At 43.9% G+C, this 18,198-nt stretch overlaps 1 protein-coding gene and 1 long non-coding RNA gene across 13 annotated transcripts in view; one reads left to right on the top strand and one right to left on the bottom strand.

Annotated features, from left to right (window-relative positions):
- LOC104865858 overlaps nucleotides 1–17,763 on the bottom strand; it is a 20,240-nt gene extending 2,477 nt beyond the window's left edge. The window contains exons 1-3 of one of the 2 annotated variants that reach the window (XR_781292.2): nucleotides 17,479–17,763; nucleotides 13,695–13,747; nucleotides 12,331–12,609 (exon numbers count right to left, since the gene is read on the bottom strand). This is a non-coding gene — a long non-coding RNA (uncharacterized LOC104865858). Of the gene's footprint in view, nucleotides 1–12,330; nucleotides 12,610–13,694; nucleotides 13,748–17,478 lie in introns of those variants that run through there. The other variant, XR_781291.2, reaches the window with a different exon arrangement.
- Nucleotides 1–18,198, top strand: part of Trappc9 (trafficking protein particle complex 9) — a 682,458-nt gene that overhangs the window by 367,139 nt on the left and 297,121 nt on the right. The window lies entirely within an intron of this gene.

Below are 18,198 nucleotides of genomic sequence, written 5' to 3'. Positions count from 1 at the left end.
TCTCTCTCTCTCTCTCTCTCTCTCTCTCTCTCTCTCTCTCTCTCTCCCTCTCTCCCTCTCTCTCTCCCTCTTCATCTCTCTCTCTCTCTCTCTCTCTTTCTCTCTCTCTCTGTTCATCTCTGTCTCTGTCTTTATGTCTGTGTTACTCTGGTTTCTGGTCCCTCTGTCCTTTCTTGTTCCCCTGTTTCTTCAAACCATGTCCCCCACTTCCATGCTTCCTCAGTCCTTAGCCCACATCATTACAGGCAAAATGTACAATACTGACCAACTAGCTCCTCAGCACCATCTCCAGACATCCACAAGGAGGCATTTTCTTGCCTCAGCCTCTGTTTTGTGTCTTTTCTTGTCACGTGGGGCCAGTGTGACCTGAGCCCATTAGTGATAAGACATCACCACTGGTGCCTTTCCTGGCAGAGGATATTTTCCACAGAAGAAACCACTGTGGGCTGGGTAGAGTCTTCAGAATGTGTCTGTTGGGGTGCTCAGGGGTGATGGAATCCTTTGGCTGCTAACTGGGATCTCTGGCTCCTTTGCAGGTCATAACAGTTGGAAATGAGCTCATTCAGCATTTATTAATTACCTGAAGTGGCAGGTGCTAGCTGGATTTTAAGGGAGGATTGCGTGTATTTCTGCACTTGCTCTATAGGAGCCTGGTAGAAATCCAGCTTTACCTTTATTGAAGCTATTTGGTTGAACCTGAATTTACCACCCAATTCCCATTCCTGGCTACTAGCTGTTTTGTAGTCATGCTAGCCACTGGGATCCCCACTGCTTGGTGTGGGAGATGCCTAAGTGCACCACGCAGCACTTCACCTGGAGAAATTTTGGTCCTTGCTTTGTAAAATGGGATTAACAGGGCCCTCTCGCAGAGTTTTTATCAAGTTTTATGAGAGAATGTATTTGTGTGAGCTTTGGATAGACATGACTTTGCATTCCAGGGGTTGCAGGTAACTAGCATAGCTCAGTTGTGAGAGATGCAGTAAAAGTGAACTATTGGTCTCTGCAGGTCTGAAGTTAAGAAGAACCTATTTTAAAATTTCTGGACAATGTGTATCTCTTAACACAAATATACTGCTGAATCAGAATTTATTTTCTAAATTCTTTTTAAGAGAAAAAAACTATCAAGCTTACTTTAGCTACTTGCTGAGTTTGGATACTTAGCATGTTAGAGGCTTGTTCTCTTCCTGCAGGTTTATCCTTTTCAGCACTCTGCACTAAATACAAACTATCATCACATGCTTTGTTGGGGAGTGAGTGTTTATCTTCTCCAACTCATGTTGGAATTAAATTGCCATTGCAACAGTATTACAAAGTATTTAAGTAAGGGGCGAGGCCTGTAAGAGGTACTTGGCCATGAGCCCCTACATGTATGGGTAACCTTCCTGCTACCAGAGGTCCCAGTGTTCTCCTCCCATCTCAATGATGCAGTGTGTGAGAAACATCTTGGAAGTAGAGGAACCAGGTCCCAGCCTTCCAGCACCTTGATCTTGGACTCACCAGCCAACAAAGTTGTGAGACAGTTCATTTCTGTTTCTTATAACTTATTTAGTTCCAGGTATTTTTTCAGAGCAACACAAAATGGACTAACATGGCTATTATGTGCCAAGTACTTCACTTGCGTTCCTATCATTTTAATCGTTATTGTACAGAGAATAAATTGTCTCTAGTTTATATAGAAAGAAACTGATTCTTAGTAGGTAAACATGACTTGCACGAATTATGTAATTAAGATTCTCAGACTCCAGAGATCCTTTCCCTGCCATAACACCACATGGAGGAGACCAAGGCTTTAGGTAAAAGACATGTCCTTTTGTGTTCATGTATGTGTTGCCCTGGCTGCCTCTGGGTAGTGGGAAAGAGCCTTCCCCTTGACTGCTCAGTCCTCCTTGCCTATTCCCCACCCCCTGGGAGCCTGTGGACTTAGTTGGAAGCCAGAGATCCATTCCCTGCCCTGTGCCAGTCAGCTGCTGCCAGAGGGTGCACCCCACACCTGAGCACAGCCTGGGGGAGCCTGCATTTATGTCCAAACAGGCGTTTGTTGTCTTTAAAAAAACATGGGGTTTTGAATCAATTTTAGTGCTCCAGAAATGTATGTGACTCTATAACAGCTCCTCCAAATTTGTAAATTGCAGGCATCAGCATCCGTAAAATAATGACAATGCCAAACAGATGACTCACCAGCTTCCCTTAGGTTCTGTTTGATTCCAACCTCCTCTCAAAGGGGGAAAATGATTGTTTGGTTGATTGCTTCACTAACTTGTTCTGAGACTTTTGCAAGTAGAGACTGTGTATGTAGAAATCATCTTCCTCCAGGGACCCTTTAGGTACCAGTTTCTTGCTCCTGAAAGTTCGCCTGGATTTGTTCCAACAGATGCAAGTAAACCCTCACCATCTTCCTGGTAGCCGCCAGCATGTTCTTTCTAAACTGCAGGTGCTATTGTATTTCACCCAGCTGTAAGCCTTTTATTATTCTTAGAAGCCCACTTCTTTTGCCCTGCAGATTTGACCCATGTCCCTGCCTCTCTTCTCCCCAACAGCCAGAGAACCTAGATTATGTTTTGGACTTGCTAGAATTCTCTGCCCCTCTGCTTGGAACAGACTTCCTCATCTTTTGTGCCCCCTGTGCTCCTTCAGAGGCTCTTGCAGCACCACATTCTCTGTGCTCTTTTTCCCCTCGGTGATACTCATGCTCACCACCTACTCCTCCATGACAGGTGTGCTGTTATATTTAGTCCTCATGGTTCTTAAAGGCCTCTAAAGTCTATGTGGGGGTGGGGGGGCAGAGACCCACAGCCCACAGTGAGATATTTTTTAAATTCATCTGCTTCACCAGGACCAGACTATTATTCCCTTCTCTGTGCCTTCACTGTACTTTTTATTGCTATAACTAGCATACTGCATCATAATTTACTACCTACATATCTGCTTTCTCTAGTAGATCATGGGATTCCTTCCAATAGGAAACTACCCCTTTTGATCCTTCTTCCTTCCATGGCCTAGCAGAAATCTAGCTCTGGAGGTGGTCAGAAGCTTTGGAAAATGTGATTGAATGGATATTACATTCTGCGGATGTTGTGTCTTTTCTTTGAGTCTTACATTGCTACTCACAGAGCCTAGAAACAGCATTATTTCTGAGTCATCAGCAGTTCCTTCCCTTGTCTTGTCTCTATAATTCTTTTACTTCCTTCCTCTTCCAGAAGACTTATTTTCCACCAAAGCTTTGTGGGAATTGACACTCCCCTCCCCCTTCTGTCTGCATTCCCTCCTTGACCCCTTATTTGCTCTTCTAATCACTGGCACGTCACCTCCTTCCTCCTTTTTTTGTCTTCAAGTCTTGGATGTAATGACTTGGGGCCCAAAAGCAATTATAATATGATTGTACCAGTGATCGATGGTCCCATTATGATTCCATCCTGTCTGGGATTAAAGATCTTACCATGAAGTGCTGAGTATAGCTACATTAATGTCATCTTTTTTTTTTTTTAATCAAGCCTGACTCAAATTTTTGTGGATGAGAACAGTCAAATTAATGACATGATTACAAATTTGTACTGTAGGCCACATGGCCTTAGTTACTTTTCTCATTGCTGAGACAAAATGCCTAACACCCACAAGATAAGGGAGGAAAGTTATTTAGCTCATGGTTTGTAGAGGTTTCAGTCCATAATTGGTTGGCTCCAATTCAGGGTGGCGTCACAGAGGAGAAACAGTGTATGGTGGGCAGAAGGCAGTAAAGCAACAAGGGTTGACCACAGCTCTTTCTATCCCTTATATTTTACCCAGACTACTTAGGGTGGGTAACACGCACACCTTTAAGCCTAGCACCCTTGATGCCAGCATTGCACTATGAATCAGTCACACATTCTAGATCCAGCCACCTCTGAAAAAGCTCTACCTATTAACCGCATGAGGCTTTGGGGGGACATCTAGGCTCAAACTGTAACATATCCCTAAAGTACCATGAATCTTTTGTAATGTTAGCAGTTGCAGCTAGGATTGACTTCTTTTGGGTGAAATTGAATGTGTGTATTTTACAAATATCTTTCATCCTTATTGACTTTTTCTTAGGTACATGAGGACATTCAATGTTTTTTTTTTTTTTTCTCACTGAGTTTATTGGTACATTTTAGGTATACAGTACAGTTACATTCATTATTGGGATGTTGTACCTTTATATGACAGGTCTTTGTTCTCATTTTTTCCCCTTGTCCCTGCCCTCCCTTCACCCCCTCCTCCCCTCTCCCTTTACAAACACTTCATTTCCATTTTTAAATTTTCTCCTATTTTTTCCTTTTCCCTTATTAGCTTTCCCCTACCCTTCCCACCTTCCCTACACTTTTAGCCCCTTTCTTCCTATTTCACATTGTCCATTATCTCACTAGGATCTTATGTACTATTATAGTTTTTCACACCAGAGAAACTCTTCAGTATTTACACATGTGTGATTGATTTATTTCACTTAGGAGTATATCCTCAAAAATGTATCCATTTTCCTGTGAATGAATCTATTTTCTTGTTCTTTATGGCTGAGTAATATTCCATTTTATAGAAAAACCATATCTTCTTTATCCAGTTTCCAACTGATGGGCAAATGGGCTGTTTGCAAGTTTTAGCTATTACAAACTGTGCTGCTATAAACATAGGTGGGCATATACCACTGTGATATGATTCTTTTAATTCTTTTAGAAAGATACCCAGCAGAGGGATGGCTGGGTCAAACAGGGCATTCAGTGTTGAGTGGATGTATAACCTAGGGGTTCCTTTCAGTGACTTCACATTGTAAGGAGTAAATCTTGACCCAAAGGTGCTAGGCCAGGTGATGAGGTTAGTTAGAAACAGGAATAACACAGTACCTATTCAAGAGTAGCCTGTGTTCTATGGGGATTCAGGGAGTTAACAACAATGCTAATGGGGGAATATGTTGGATCCTACCAAAGTATCCAGAGACTTATCTAATGCAGGGAGAGAGCTAAGGGAAGTGATCAGGATTTTGGTCAGAGATCTTAAGGAAAGTCTCATGAAGAGTGATGCCTAAGCCAAAATTAGGCAGTTTGCAGATGAGTCCCAGATTCTGCAGAGGAATGGTCCTGACATGCCTGTCTTGTCTGTTGGCAAGCACAAATGTAGCTGCAGACTAGGTACAAGGACCACCCTGTGAGGATGCACACAGAGGGCCTTCTGAGTTCAGTCCAGAGAAAGGCAGATATCAGTAAGAAGGTAAAAATATTACGAGCCTTACTAATAAGGTCAACAGTGAGGAATTTAGCTTGGTTCTACTTACTAGTCAAGTGGACTTGTTGGAGATGCCACTGAGTTGAGTCTATCCCTGAAAACTTGAGGTTTCCTCCATGGAGCCTGCCTCTGTATGACATGTGGCACAGAAAATGGAAGATGTTTCCTATTGACAGACCCTCTTATGCTGAGCCCCTCAGGGGTCCCCTCTGAGCATGTGAGCAGGGCATTCATTCTAGGGAACCTGGGCCCACTCTGGTGAGAAGAAAAACCTAGATAAGAGGCCAGCTCATCTCCCATCCTTAACATTGAAATAACCACCCAACATTTTTACTATTTTTAAAACAGTTCATCCTGCCACAGTAAGTGATGTTAAACATTTGTGTCCTTTTGAATTCCATGCGAGGGAGTCTGGGCCACACTTCTGTGTGTTCCAGCCAGAAGGAAACCTGGTGCCAGGCTTCGTACTTACCCAGTGTCATGCCTAGGATTATGTAGTCTCTGCATCTGGCACCTCACAAGACATGATTGTTGCAGCCCCATTTATTCACAAGGTCCACCTCTGTGCCTCCAATGTCCTGATACTTTTATGATATTCCAGTAGAAATGCCCAGTCTCCTGTGAGCCTGAGAGCAGACATCAGCCTTGTTCTATCACTACTTACTGTCCAGGATGGTGCTTTATCTCATCCTTCCAAAAATGAAGTCTCTGGAAAGGGTCTCTGTTCTTTCTTCCTTACCCATCTCTCTGTTGTCCAAGTAATCCTGGATAAGAACCAATCCCTAACATAATCTCCGACATATGGATTCTTAGGAAATAGTAAATTAGTTAATGACTCGTAAGTAATAAACAGGCAAAGCAGAGAAAATGTGGAAGAATTTTAGTTTTTTGAATGTCAAGAAAAGAATAATTAATTCATTTAGGGTTGGAGATGGAACCCAGGTCCTCACATATGCTAGGCAAGTGTTCTGCCACAGAGCTTCATCTCTAGCCCCAAGAAAAGATAAATTTAAAACCTGAGGCAGTGTCTGGGATACGGTGTAGAAGATATACGAGCCTTTGAGTCACACAGACCTGGTCAGAGCTGCACTTTGTGATCTGCAAGGTCATCTACTGAAAATGGGCCTCTGGGCAGGAACTCTTCACCTGTGAATGTCCAGGCTTTGCAACAAGTCTTGAGACTTGTAGAAAATTGCTGCCTCCTACCAGCCCTGACCTATAGTTTCTTTTGTTGAAAGCTGTCGAGCGGACAAAAAATCATGCAGGACAGGGTTTAGTCCATGACTGGATAGGATGTAAGACTCAATGTATGACAGCTATTATCACACCTGGAATTCTCCATCGCCTTCCCTCTACCTCAAGGCAAAAGCAAGCCAATGTTTCCTGTTGATGCATTGGCTTTCTTATTATTTCTCTGCTTATGAAAATGGCCAAGCTAATATAGAAGGGCTACCCAAAAATGTTCTTTTCTAGAGAGAACTGTGAATATTTCATGAAACACACTGCTTTGTCCCACAGTGACACCTGTGCTGAGCCTCCTGCAAGAGTCACCTTATTAAAGTGTCCCCTTTGATGGAGTGTGCCAGCATGTGCAGGAGAGCTTGCTTCTTTTCAAAATCACTTGAAAGTCATAAATATTTTAAGGAGTTTTATCTGCCCACTGTTTTCTGTATATTAATCTGTCACACTGATCACTTTTTTTTTTAGAACTAAGTATCTTGTCTCATTCTTACCAGGGAGTCTCAAATATTACTGTCAGTTTCTTTCCTTTTGTATTTTTGCCTCACTTTTGAAAAAAGGTTCTTCACTGTACTCACCCACATACTGGGACTCTGATGAATTCCTGTCACCTGACTAGATGTCTGTATGATCAGGTTTGGTACCTGAGGAATACAGTGTGTAATCTGGGTGTTTTATCTTCTGATGAGCTTGGGTGTCTCTGCTAATCTCGAGTGTCTACCACCTTCCAGTGGATGTGTTTGGGGTAGGGTTGGGGGACAATCCTCTCTATGATCCTGGGCCTCTTGAGTTCCAGGGCTAGCTGCACATAGGTGACTGAGGACTTCAACATTCGGTGTGGTTGGCAGAGTCAGGGGTCAAGTACTGAGCACAGCCTAAGCAGACAGGCAGAGCAGAGCCCCTGAGCCTCATGAACCAGTGGGCAGCATGAGGCTGAATTCTGTGAGGCTGAATTCCATGAGGTTGGCACTTGGTACTCACATGCTAGGCCCAAGGCTCAAACTGAGGAACTACTGAAAAAGGGGCTTTTCGTGAATGTGTCCTGCAATGTCCCCACAGGAGACAGGCAGCAAAACCAGAGAGGTAGTTGAAGACAGCTGAATAAAAAGGCTTTCCAAAGGCTTGGGGAGGGGAGGAAATAGGAGGAAGCCAGGAGTTCTGGTGAGGCAGCCTGGGGCCTTCCAGGTGGAGGGACTATAGATGTATAGAAGGGGCTTCTGCTGTGTTTGAGAAACACTGAGCATGATGGCCCAACAGGAAAGGTGTCAGTGTCCTGTTCTGTGGAACAGTCCTCCCCGATCTCTGCTTTCCATCTCCTGGTATGTCTACATTTAAGCCAGCCAGAAGCCCAGGGCGCAGGGGCCTGTGGCTCCTGTCACCTGAGCCCTCCTCTAGGAATATGGTGCAGGGTAGAAGCAGTTCAAGAAGCACATACAGATCATTCCCAGCACAAAGGATTTAAGTGTAATTAATTTTTACACGGCTGCCAGGCTGAGTTGTCTGTATCTCTGATGACCTCCCCAGTGTTCACCAGCTGAGGAAAATGGTCCAGTGTCCTAGGGTAAACACAAGGCTATGCCTGTCATCTGTTTGGTGCTGTCTAGGGGAGAGGTTATAGGCTGGCAGGCAAGGGAATGGATATTCTGAGAGTTTTTGTACTTTATCTGCCACCTCATGGGGTTGGAGCTGGGTTCCAGCATGCTCAGTTCCTTTTCAGTATACACACCACCACTCTCTGTGCACACAGAGTATGGTCTAGATCAGTGGTGGTGAACTTATGACATGCATACCACAGTGGGTACACAGAGCCCTCTGTCAGGACATGAGCCAAGTCACCCCAATAGCTGAGCATTGGTAACAGTTTTGTTTGTTTTTTGTAAAATTTAAACTAAAACCAGTATTCAGGTTTAACTGAAGTGTTGGCACTTTGTGATAAATAAGTGGGTATTGGAGGAAAAAAAAGTGTGTTTTGGGTTGCAGTTTGGGCACTCAGTTTCTAAAAGGTTCACCATCACTGGTCTAGACTATGCTCACATTGTCTAATCCTTAGTCCTGTGGGCCTGTTTTCTCTTTAGTACTTTCTGAGCAGCAACCCTGTTCAGGTATGACTTGCCTGGTTCCCTTCCTAGATGGTCCTTACCTGTTTTGACTTGTGGTGGCCTTACATTTAATGATCTCCAAGTTATTACTAGAATGACCACATACCTCAGATTGTCCAAGATAGGTCCTGTGTACACTTTCTATGGAGTAATTATTGTTAGTGTCCCCTTAGTCTCATAAATGTCCCAGAGTCACTTGGTTGTCCCCACCTGGCTCCTGGCATTCCCCAGGTGAGGGCCTCCAACTTGCCTGCCTCTGGGCTGGTCTCTGGCTCAGGGAGAGATTTCTGCTGACCATGCCTCATCTTTGCCTTGTGGTGTCACTTTCATCATATAAGTTTTAAAAACCTGAACATGTACCAAGAGGCCTTTAGGAATCACATTTACTTCAGAATTGGAAAGGAAAAGTGAAGTATTTGGGGTAGTTATAAATCACCTCTGTTTTGATTTTTGGAAACTCCATGTGATTGCACTGTTTTTTCAGTAAGTAAAAAGACTTCTTGGAAGAAGGAAAAGGAAAAAATAGCTATTCTGTGGATATCCATTTTAAATTTATTCTTACCTGTAGGGTGGTCAAGTGAAAGCTTCTTAGAACCCTTAAGTACAGAAAAGAGGAATGTTTGGTGGAAGGAAAACAGCGGCCATGGCATTTACAGGGAACAGTCATCAGGTAGCCGTATACATGGTGACTATGGGTCTGCCCTGTGCCAGGCAGTATCCAGGCACTGAAGAGACCACAGAGAACAAGGCAGGCAAAAAATACTGGTGGGAAGACTCTAATGTGGGAAAATGCTGGAAACCATTGTTTGAAAAGACTTTATCCTTTCTATTCCTCTTCCTGGCCAGACATACCCAGGGAGTGAGAGGAACTGGAGGAGGGCTTTTGGACTGTAAGGAGGTGTATTCTGGGCAGCCAGAGCAGTGCCAGAGAAGGCCAAACAGATGCATTTGCTTTAGTACCTTCTTTGTGCCAGGCAGTAGGCCAGCCACCATAGGGAGTGATGGTGTGGCTCAGTGATTGGGTGAGGGTGGAAAGACCAGAGTGTTTATGCAAAGTGAGCAGATGCCCCAATCCCGTGTGAGGGGTTTGGGATGCATTACAGAAGGCTGATCCAAAGTACCCCAGGGCTCAGTGCTGGGAATCTGCAGTCTGGCTTTTCTTTATGGTTTTCCATGTAACCAGGCAGGTTACTTGGTAATTATGAAGTGGGTGATTTACTTTCTCTGGGACTCAATTTCCTCATTTGGAAATGGAGGATTGGAGTGGGTTAAGTTCTTGACCTTTCCCTTTCCAGTTCATCCTTCAAAGATTTATGAGTCAGCAAATTTTAAGTTCAGATATTAATTAGAGGATGTGTTCTTCATGTACAGTTTATAGAGGATACATAGTGCATAAATATGTGTACAGACGTGTATATATGTGTGTATATGTCTAGCCACCTTTTCCTAGACTGTGGGCAAGATAAAGACCTTGGAACTTTTTACATCTTACTCATCTCTACTGTATATGTATTTAGTGTATGCTCTATCTCTATGAGACCCAATCAGAGAGAGCTGTGCATTGCCAGTCCCACAATTTCATACCTCCCCATTTCTCTCAGCACAAAGTACACCTGCTTTCTCTGGCCTATATGTCTCTTCTGACCTGGCCAGCCTCATTTTTTCACGAGTGCCCTATGGCCAGGCCAGAATAAAATGAATCCCATTTCTCTCACTGTTGAGAGTAGGCATGGGCTTTTCTTCTGCTCTGCAATGGGCTGTATCTTGGATGTTGTATCTTTCCAATCACCTTAAGGACAGGAGCTGTTCCATTTTATGTACTATTCTGGGCTCAGCATATAGCACTGTGCCTGGTCTGTTGCAGGAGCTGAATTGAATATCTGATAAATAAAGAAAGGAATAACTGTAAGGAGGGCTTCCATTTCTCCTTTCCCATGGGCCTGGGATTCTGCAGATATTATTAAGCTTCTGCAGATAGTAATGGCTCTAAGACTTCAGAAGAGGGACTAGAATTAAACTGGGCTTGGAGGCTGAGCAGAAGAGAGGAGCATAATATGCCTGGTGGTGACTTGTGCCTTAGTTCAGTGTCCATCACTGTGGTGTTGGCCAAGGGCTCCTCTGAATCCAATGGCAGCCATGGGCTATTCCTATAGGTGCTATGCTGTGATGTTCAGAGGATCTTACCCTCTCTCCCCAGAGCACATGGAACTCAGGATGAGAACTTCTGCTTTGCACAGTGTCCACTGTGACAGATTTTGCAAGTGCTTATTAAGACTATACCATGTGCCAGCTACTTTTACTAGTTGCCAGGGATGTAAAGATAAGTACCATTCAAGGAAGGAAAGAGGACAGGGATCTATTTTTTGCACATCTATGTGGAGCTCAGCACTCTTCAAGCCCTTTTATGTAGGTTATAATCTCATAACAATGCTTAGGAAGTAGATACTGTCCCCTTCCCACTTCATAGGAGGACACTGAGTCTCAGAGTTTAGGTTTTTCTTTCTAACCTTGTACTTCCCAAGAATACATCTTACTTTTGTTCTCTGGCTCTTCCTACATACAGCTGCTCTGACAATCTCTATCGGCCTCATTGGCCTTGGCATCAGCTCGGTCCCTGGGCCTCTCACCAGGGGAGGCCAGCTGGACATGCTGTCTGTCGGGACAGACTCTGCATCAGAATGTCCAGCAGCCAGGACCACTTTGCAGATAACTCTAACAGGTTGGGAAATCCAGATCTTGGGTCAAAATCATTTCCAAGGCACCTGGTTATCAGCAACTTTTCTGGCTTTTTGTGAACCACTGTGTGACTCCCAAACTTCAAGTCTGGTGTTCATTTTTGAGCACCCAAGTCTTGGCTCTGGTGGGGCAGTGGCCTTTGTTCAGAGCTAAGTGAGGTGACAGAGAGGCTCTCATTGAGGCAGCACTAACCTTGCATTTTGTTCTGAAGGTTGAACTGAGCCCAGTGTGATTCATAAGCCAGCACTTTGTCATTTGTGTTTCTTTTTGATGTAAGCCCCAGAACTTTTTGTTTTGTTTTGTTTTTTAAAAAATGTCATTGTTATAAAATCTACAGTTGACTTAACAATTTAACTCTTTGCATAGGCTTCATCCTTTCACTGCTCTTTTCTAAGGATAAGCCAGAGGTGACCTTCCTGCCCCTTGAGGCTAATGCAATGTAGTGGCCAGTGCTGGCCATCTGTGCTGGCTCTGTCATTAGCTCTCCATGTGCAGTCTCCTTCATGGCTCTCTCTACATAGTGGACTGTCACTGAGATGTGGGTGAAGGATGGGTTGGTACAGAAATGCCTGGAGAGAGAACTGAGAGGAAGCCTCACAGCAGAGGTTCTGTGGAAGGTAAGTCTGGAAGATCTATCAGGCAGTCAGGAGAAAGGAGGAAGAGCTTATTCTAGGAAGGAGGCCTGGATTTTCAAAGGTAGGGACACATGGAAATATAGGGAGCACTAGGAGTGTTCCTATCCCTGGGCTCTTTTCTTTATGAAGCTTTATGAATATAGTATCTTTTTGTAAGATAGGGGAGGTCTAATAGTCCCAGAGAAGGAACACACTGTAACTCAAGCTGGAAGGATGGATCAGATCAGCCCAGGGACTTATACCTAATAACCAGTGGGGAGACAGATTCAACAGCATTAGTTAAGGTCTCAAGAGAAGAGATGACTGTTGAGAATAAATTACCAATTCATTTGTCAATTTACCATATGTTTATAGAGTGTTTATTACTTGTCAGGCACTGTTTTGAGTACAGACGCCATTTTCCTGGAGATGAAGCCTGTGGGTGATGTTGCTAATTATAAGGAGATGCTACTGAATCACAGTAAGGAAATAGGAGCTTGATATTTTATTATCTTGGTTGGAAAGGAAGAGGATGGGGAGGGGTAGGAACTAGGGAAAGGGAAAGGGAGAGGGAGTAGTAGGGGCTATATTTTGTGCTGCATGTAAACCAAGTCCTCCTGGGGTGTGGGGTTGGCCAGCTGCACAGCCTCCTCTTGCTGCAAAGATGGTGGTTGACTGAAGTGGGCTGTCTGAAACCACACCATTGAATTTGTTGGTTATGAGTTGGAGTCTTGTCAGGATGTGTCACAGACTGGCAGGGGCCAAGTTGGTGCAGTCAGCCCAAGGCACTTAAACTTGCTATTTAGCACCGTTCTTAAAAGGGTTAGAAGAGCTGTTACGGAGAATGTTTCAATTTTAACAGGAATGTTTTAAGAAATGTCTCTGTCAGTTCTGGTGGTTCATCTGTTTGCTGGGGAACTATAATTGGCTTGGTCCTGATGTGTGGGCTGAGAGGCACAGGGTTCCCTGGTAGGGGATGAGTTAGGCACACAGAGTGTAGCATTCTTGGAGCTGCAGCTGTCACTTGCCTGCCTCAGAGCCACTGTTTCTGTCACAAGGGCTGAGAATGGAGGGGTCCATACCTAGGTCTTATCTCCTCCCATCCTGCCTTCCCACCACCTGTTATTTATTTATTTGTTTATTTTTTGGTACAGAGATCGAACTTGGGACCTTACACTTGTAAGGCAGGCAGCAGAACCACTGAGCTAAATTCCCAGCCCTCCACCTGTTATTTTTAGTGAGTGTCAAGTTTTTGTCTACCACACTTGCCCATGGACTCTCAAGGATCTCAGAGTCTGTGCCATCTTTTTTAGCTTCTTCATGATTTTCCTTCATAGAATTTTGTTTCTCTTTATCTTCCTGGAAAATGTGTCATTCTTTAAAACTTCCCTCCTGGGTCTGCTCAAGCACATCCAGCACTTGCAGTGTATCTTTATCCTTCCTGCCCTTCTTGTTTACAGACCTGCCCTCCCAGTCAACTGTTTTATCTCAGACCCTCCAGCTTGGAAGATAGTACTGTGTTTGGTACATAGTATAAGCACTCAGCAAATGTTGAGTGAATGAATAAACGTAGGATGCAAAGGGATGGTTCAGTGTCTGAAGTTAGAGATTCATGTTAAGAAACTACTTATTTGGATGCTTTTATTTATATATTTAAAACTATGTACTTATATAACTGAGGAACTTTTATCCTGGATGGAAATTTGGAGTAGTAGAAAGCACAGAGACTCTGGAGTGTGGCCTTGCAGGTTCAAGGCGTGGCTCTGTTACTTACCAACTGGATGACCTGGCCCATCACCTTGCTTCTTGGAACCTCAGGACTTTCATCTGTGAAAAAAGATCTCAGAAGTAGATATATGTAAAAAAAATAATTTCAAACGTAGCTATCTCAAAAGACTGTTGTGATTAATTGAGATAGCAACCAGGAGAGTGCTTTGTAATCATGATACTATCATTTAATAATATCATACCACTAATTTATTTTCCAGTACTGGGGATTGAAACCTGGGCCTTTGAACTAAGCTACATCCCCAGCTCTTTAAAAAAATTTTTTTGTTGTTGTTGTTAATCTTGAGACAGTGTCTCACTAAGTCATTAAGTTGCCCACACTGGACTCAAACTTGGGATCTTCCTACCTCAGCCTCCTAGAGTGCTGGGATTACAAGCTTGAGGCCCCATACCCAGCTTGTACCACCACTGAGTGTCTGTTATTACTTTATGGCTTCACATCAGGATCTCTCAGCAACACTATCATATTTTGTTTTTACTGGATAATTCTTTGGCATTATAGACCCTAGGAAGTTTAGCAGAATCCTTGACTTCTGCCCCACTCCCCAGTCAGCTGTGAATACTTGTCTGTCTGCAGATATTCTCACCCATCCCCTGGGGGCAGGGCAGGATTGCCTGGAGGAGAGCCCTTTCTTGGAAAGTATTCTCTGAGTCCTCATAGTTCTTAGAGGGGTCCTTTTACCAGTCTTGATTTAGAGGTGAAGAAACTGAGGTATAGAGAGCAATTACCCCAAAATGCTACATTCAAAGCACTTCTGTAAAAAGGAAGTTTCCCAAGCAGTTGTCCTGCAGGGCTAGAAAGATGGCAATGATTTGACTGAGGAGGGAGTAGCCAGACTATCCATCTGCTGTTATTTTCTGGTCCCTAGACCCTCTCCTCCGAACTGTGGGAGAGTACAGCACATGATCTTTAGGGTTCCTTTGGCCAGGGGAACTAAGCTCTCCTAACTTGGTAGGGACTGGGCATGTTCTGCATAGGTCACACACCATCCTGGCTCTTAAGACCATTATTTAGAATATATAAAGACCTTAAAACAATCAGCCCCCCCAGATATAAAGACCCGATTCAAAAATGGGCATCTGAAATGAACAGACATTTCTCAGACAAAGAAGTAAAAGCAGCAAGTAAATATATGAAAAATGTTCCACATCACTGGTCATTCGAGAGATGCAGATGAAAACAACACTGAGATTCCACCTCACCCCACAAAGAATGGCTGCTATCAAGAAATCAAACAATAACAAATATTGGCAGGGTTGTGGGGAGAAATGAACCCTTCTCCATTGTTGGTGGGAGTGCAGACTGGTGCAACCACTATGGAAATCAATATGGAGATACCTCAAAGAGCTGGGACTAGAGGCTCCATTTGACCCAGCCATCCCTCTGCTGGATATCTTTCCAAAAGAACTAAAAGAATCATATCACAGTGATATATGCACATCCATGTTTATAGCGGCACAGTTTGTAATAGCTAAAACTTGGAAACAGCCCATTTGCCCATCAGTTGGAAACTGGATAAAGAAGATGTGATTTTTCTATAAAATGGAATACTACTCAGCCATAAAGAATGAGAAAATAGATTCATTCATAGGAAAATGGATACATTTTTGAGGATATACTCCTAAGTGAAATAAATAAGTCACACATGTGTAAATGCCGAATAGTTTCTCTGGTGTGAAAAACTATAATAGTACATAAGGTCCTAATGAGATAATTGACAATGTGAAATAGGAAGAAAGGGGCTAAAAGCATAGGGAAAGTGGGACGGGTAGGGGAAAGCTAATAAGGGAAAAAAAATCTGAGAAAATTAAAAAATGGAAATGAAGTGTCTGTAAAGGGGGAGGGGAGGAGGGGGTGAAGGGGAGGGCAGGGACAAGGGGAAAAATGAGAACCAAGATCTGTCATGTAAAGGTACAAGATCCCAATAATGAATGTAACTATACTGTATCCCTAAAATGTACCAATAAACTCAATGAGGAAAAAAAATTTAATATGATGGCTATTGAAATGGGAATCCAGGGACATGGAGACTGAGTGTTATACAATCCAGGGTCCTTGCTCTGGAGGCAGACTAAGTGAAAAGCAGATAATGGAAAGGATTTGTCCACACCCATGCAGCAAGATAGCATCGATGCAAGATTTCTTTTTGGTATTTTATTTATTAAACAGGTGTTTATTTGGTACTACTAATGTGCCAGGACAAATACTGACATAATTTTCCTGAAGCCCAGGCTAGGATTCCAATTAAATTTGTATGCATCTATTACATCCTTTTCTTTTCTTTTTCACTTAGAAATGTATCAGGAAAACACATCAGATAGATAACACAGTGTGTTGTAAACTTTGAGAAAAGCAATACTTGTAAATTATATTACTAACAAGGAGCAACAACTCCAGACACTTTCATTATCTTTCACAAAGTGCTGAAAGTTATGCCAATCACTAGATCTAACTATATTCTATTATGAAGTTGGGTAACTAGGCAAATTCAAACCAACTAATTAGCATATAAAACCACACAGGACAAAAGCCAAACTACTGTCAAACAAATAGGCATTTCAGGAGCTGATCTGAGATTTAACTGGGATCAGGTATTTCATATTGTAGTATTGATATATATATATATATATATATATATATATATCAGAATGTCATGAAATAATAATTTTCTCTGGTTTCCAAGTCTTTCTTTATGCAAAATTTACCAAAGGGAGGGGGACATAAAACCTCTAAGTCCCAACCAAACTCTTATTTTCAAATATTTGTCAACAATAAGCACTTAAAATGTATTTAAAGTATTCACTTTGGGCCTGAGGGTGCGTTGGTCAGTGGTAGAATGCTTGTCTAGCATGCCCAAGTTCTGGATTCTGTCTCCAGCACTGTAGATAAATAAAATAAATATAAATACTTGAGAGTAAAGATGGTCTGTTGCTAAAAGAGTAAGGACAAATGAGAAAATTAAAATGGCTTTAAAAACTCTTCTTGAGCAAAAATCTAATAAAGGGGATGTTTATTTCATCTTTTGGTTAAAAATCAGCGTGTCACAAGTCATCCTACAGGAAGTGCTCCGAGACCCTGTTGCTATGCCTTTTAATAACATTGGAAGGCACCAAAATGTAAGGTGTATTTTAGCTCGGGACCCACCTCTGGGTTTTGGGAGAGCCACAGTGTAAATACCACTCCTGATGGCTAAGCTAAACAACACCTGGTTAGAGGCAGAATCTGTTACCGATGTGTAACATCACCACTGCCAACACGTTCCTTGGGGCTCCCAGGTTCACAGCAGACTATCATCCCTATGGACCTCCCATCCCTAGGGCGCTCAGCTCCAGAGCGGGTAGCCAAAGCAAAGGATACTTGAATATAGCATCTACCTCGGATCTGGTGCACTACATTCAGCCACCAGAGGGGCCCAGAGCGGCGCCAGGAAAGGGAGGGGGCGATGGGCGGGGCCTAGCACCCGGTAAAATCCCGGAGGCGGACCTGGCCAGGGGGCTTCCCCCTTTCCCCTCACTGCGCACTTCGAGGAGTTGGGCGGACATCGTTCCCATGGACGGAGCCCTAGTGAGGGCTGCACTGATAGTCCAGAGGGCATCTATACTTTATGGACCACCATCCTGGGCTGCCAAGCACAAAGGACGCTGGAAGACCTCCTTAACCTTTGGATAGTGGCAGCTGGAGCTGCTTATGGATAAGCCAGCCAGGATTCTTACCGTCCAGATACCATCTTGTCTGCCCACGCTCCACAGAGCTGTGCACGCACCCTTACCTTCCCACAGCTGCATTGCCACGGCTGCGCATTGAAGACTTGAGCAGACGTTTTTCCCCCTGCAGTCTGCGGCAAGGCTGTAAACCGGGCAGACATCTTTACCCCACGGACAGCGAAGGTGCACACTGTTGTGGTCACGCTCCAAGGACCTATGGAGAAATTGTTACCCTGCAGACTGTGGCACACTAGGGCTGAGCACGAATAACCCAACTGGCATGCTTACCGCGTGGATACTAACTACCCTGTGCGCCGCACCTCGCAGAGCTGGGCAGTCATCCTCACACTCTGAATGCCGCAGTTGCGACTGCGCACTAAAGATGGGGGGAGGGACCTTTCTAACCCTGCAGACTGCGTCAGAGCTGTAGCAACGGGGTGGACATTTTTACCCTGCAGTCTGCGGCACGGCTGGGAGCTGGATGGACGTCCCTACTTTGCGGATGGTGGCACATTTGCGCTGCTGCGCACCAATGGCCTTGAAAGACACCCTTATCCTGCAGAACGTGGCATTGGAGCTTCGCACTGATTATCCAGCAAGGCGACCTTACCTTGTGGGCTACTGCCCTGGGCAGACATCTTTACCCTCTGACAGCTGCATTGCCGCGACCATGTACTGAGGACTGTGGGGAGGACTTTGTAACCCTACAGACTACGCCACAACTGCAGGACCACGGCAGATGATTTTATGGATTATGCGGCATGGCTGGGAACTGGGTCGAATGT

The sequence above is a fragment of the Fukomys damarensis genome, unplaced genomic scaffold (genome assembly GCF_012274545.1).
Source record: "Fukomys damarensis isolate Sample0158 unplaced genomic scaffold, DMR_v1.0_HiC HiC_scaffold_5, whole genome shotgun sequence".
In the NCBI taxonomy this organism is placed as follows: Eukaryota; Metazoa; Chordata; class Mammalia; order Rodentia; family Bathyergidae; genus Fukomys; species Fukomys damarensis.
This window is presented reverse-complemented; position numbering and strand designations above follow the sequence as displayed.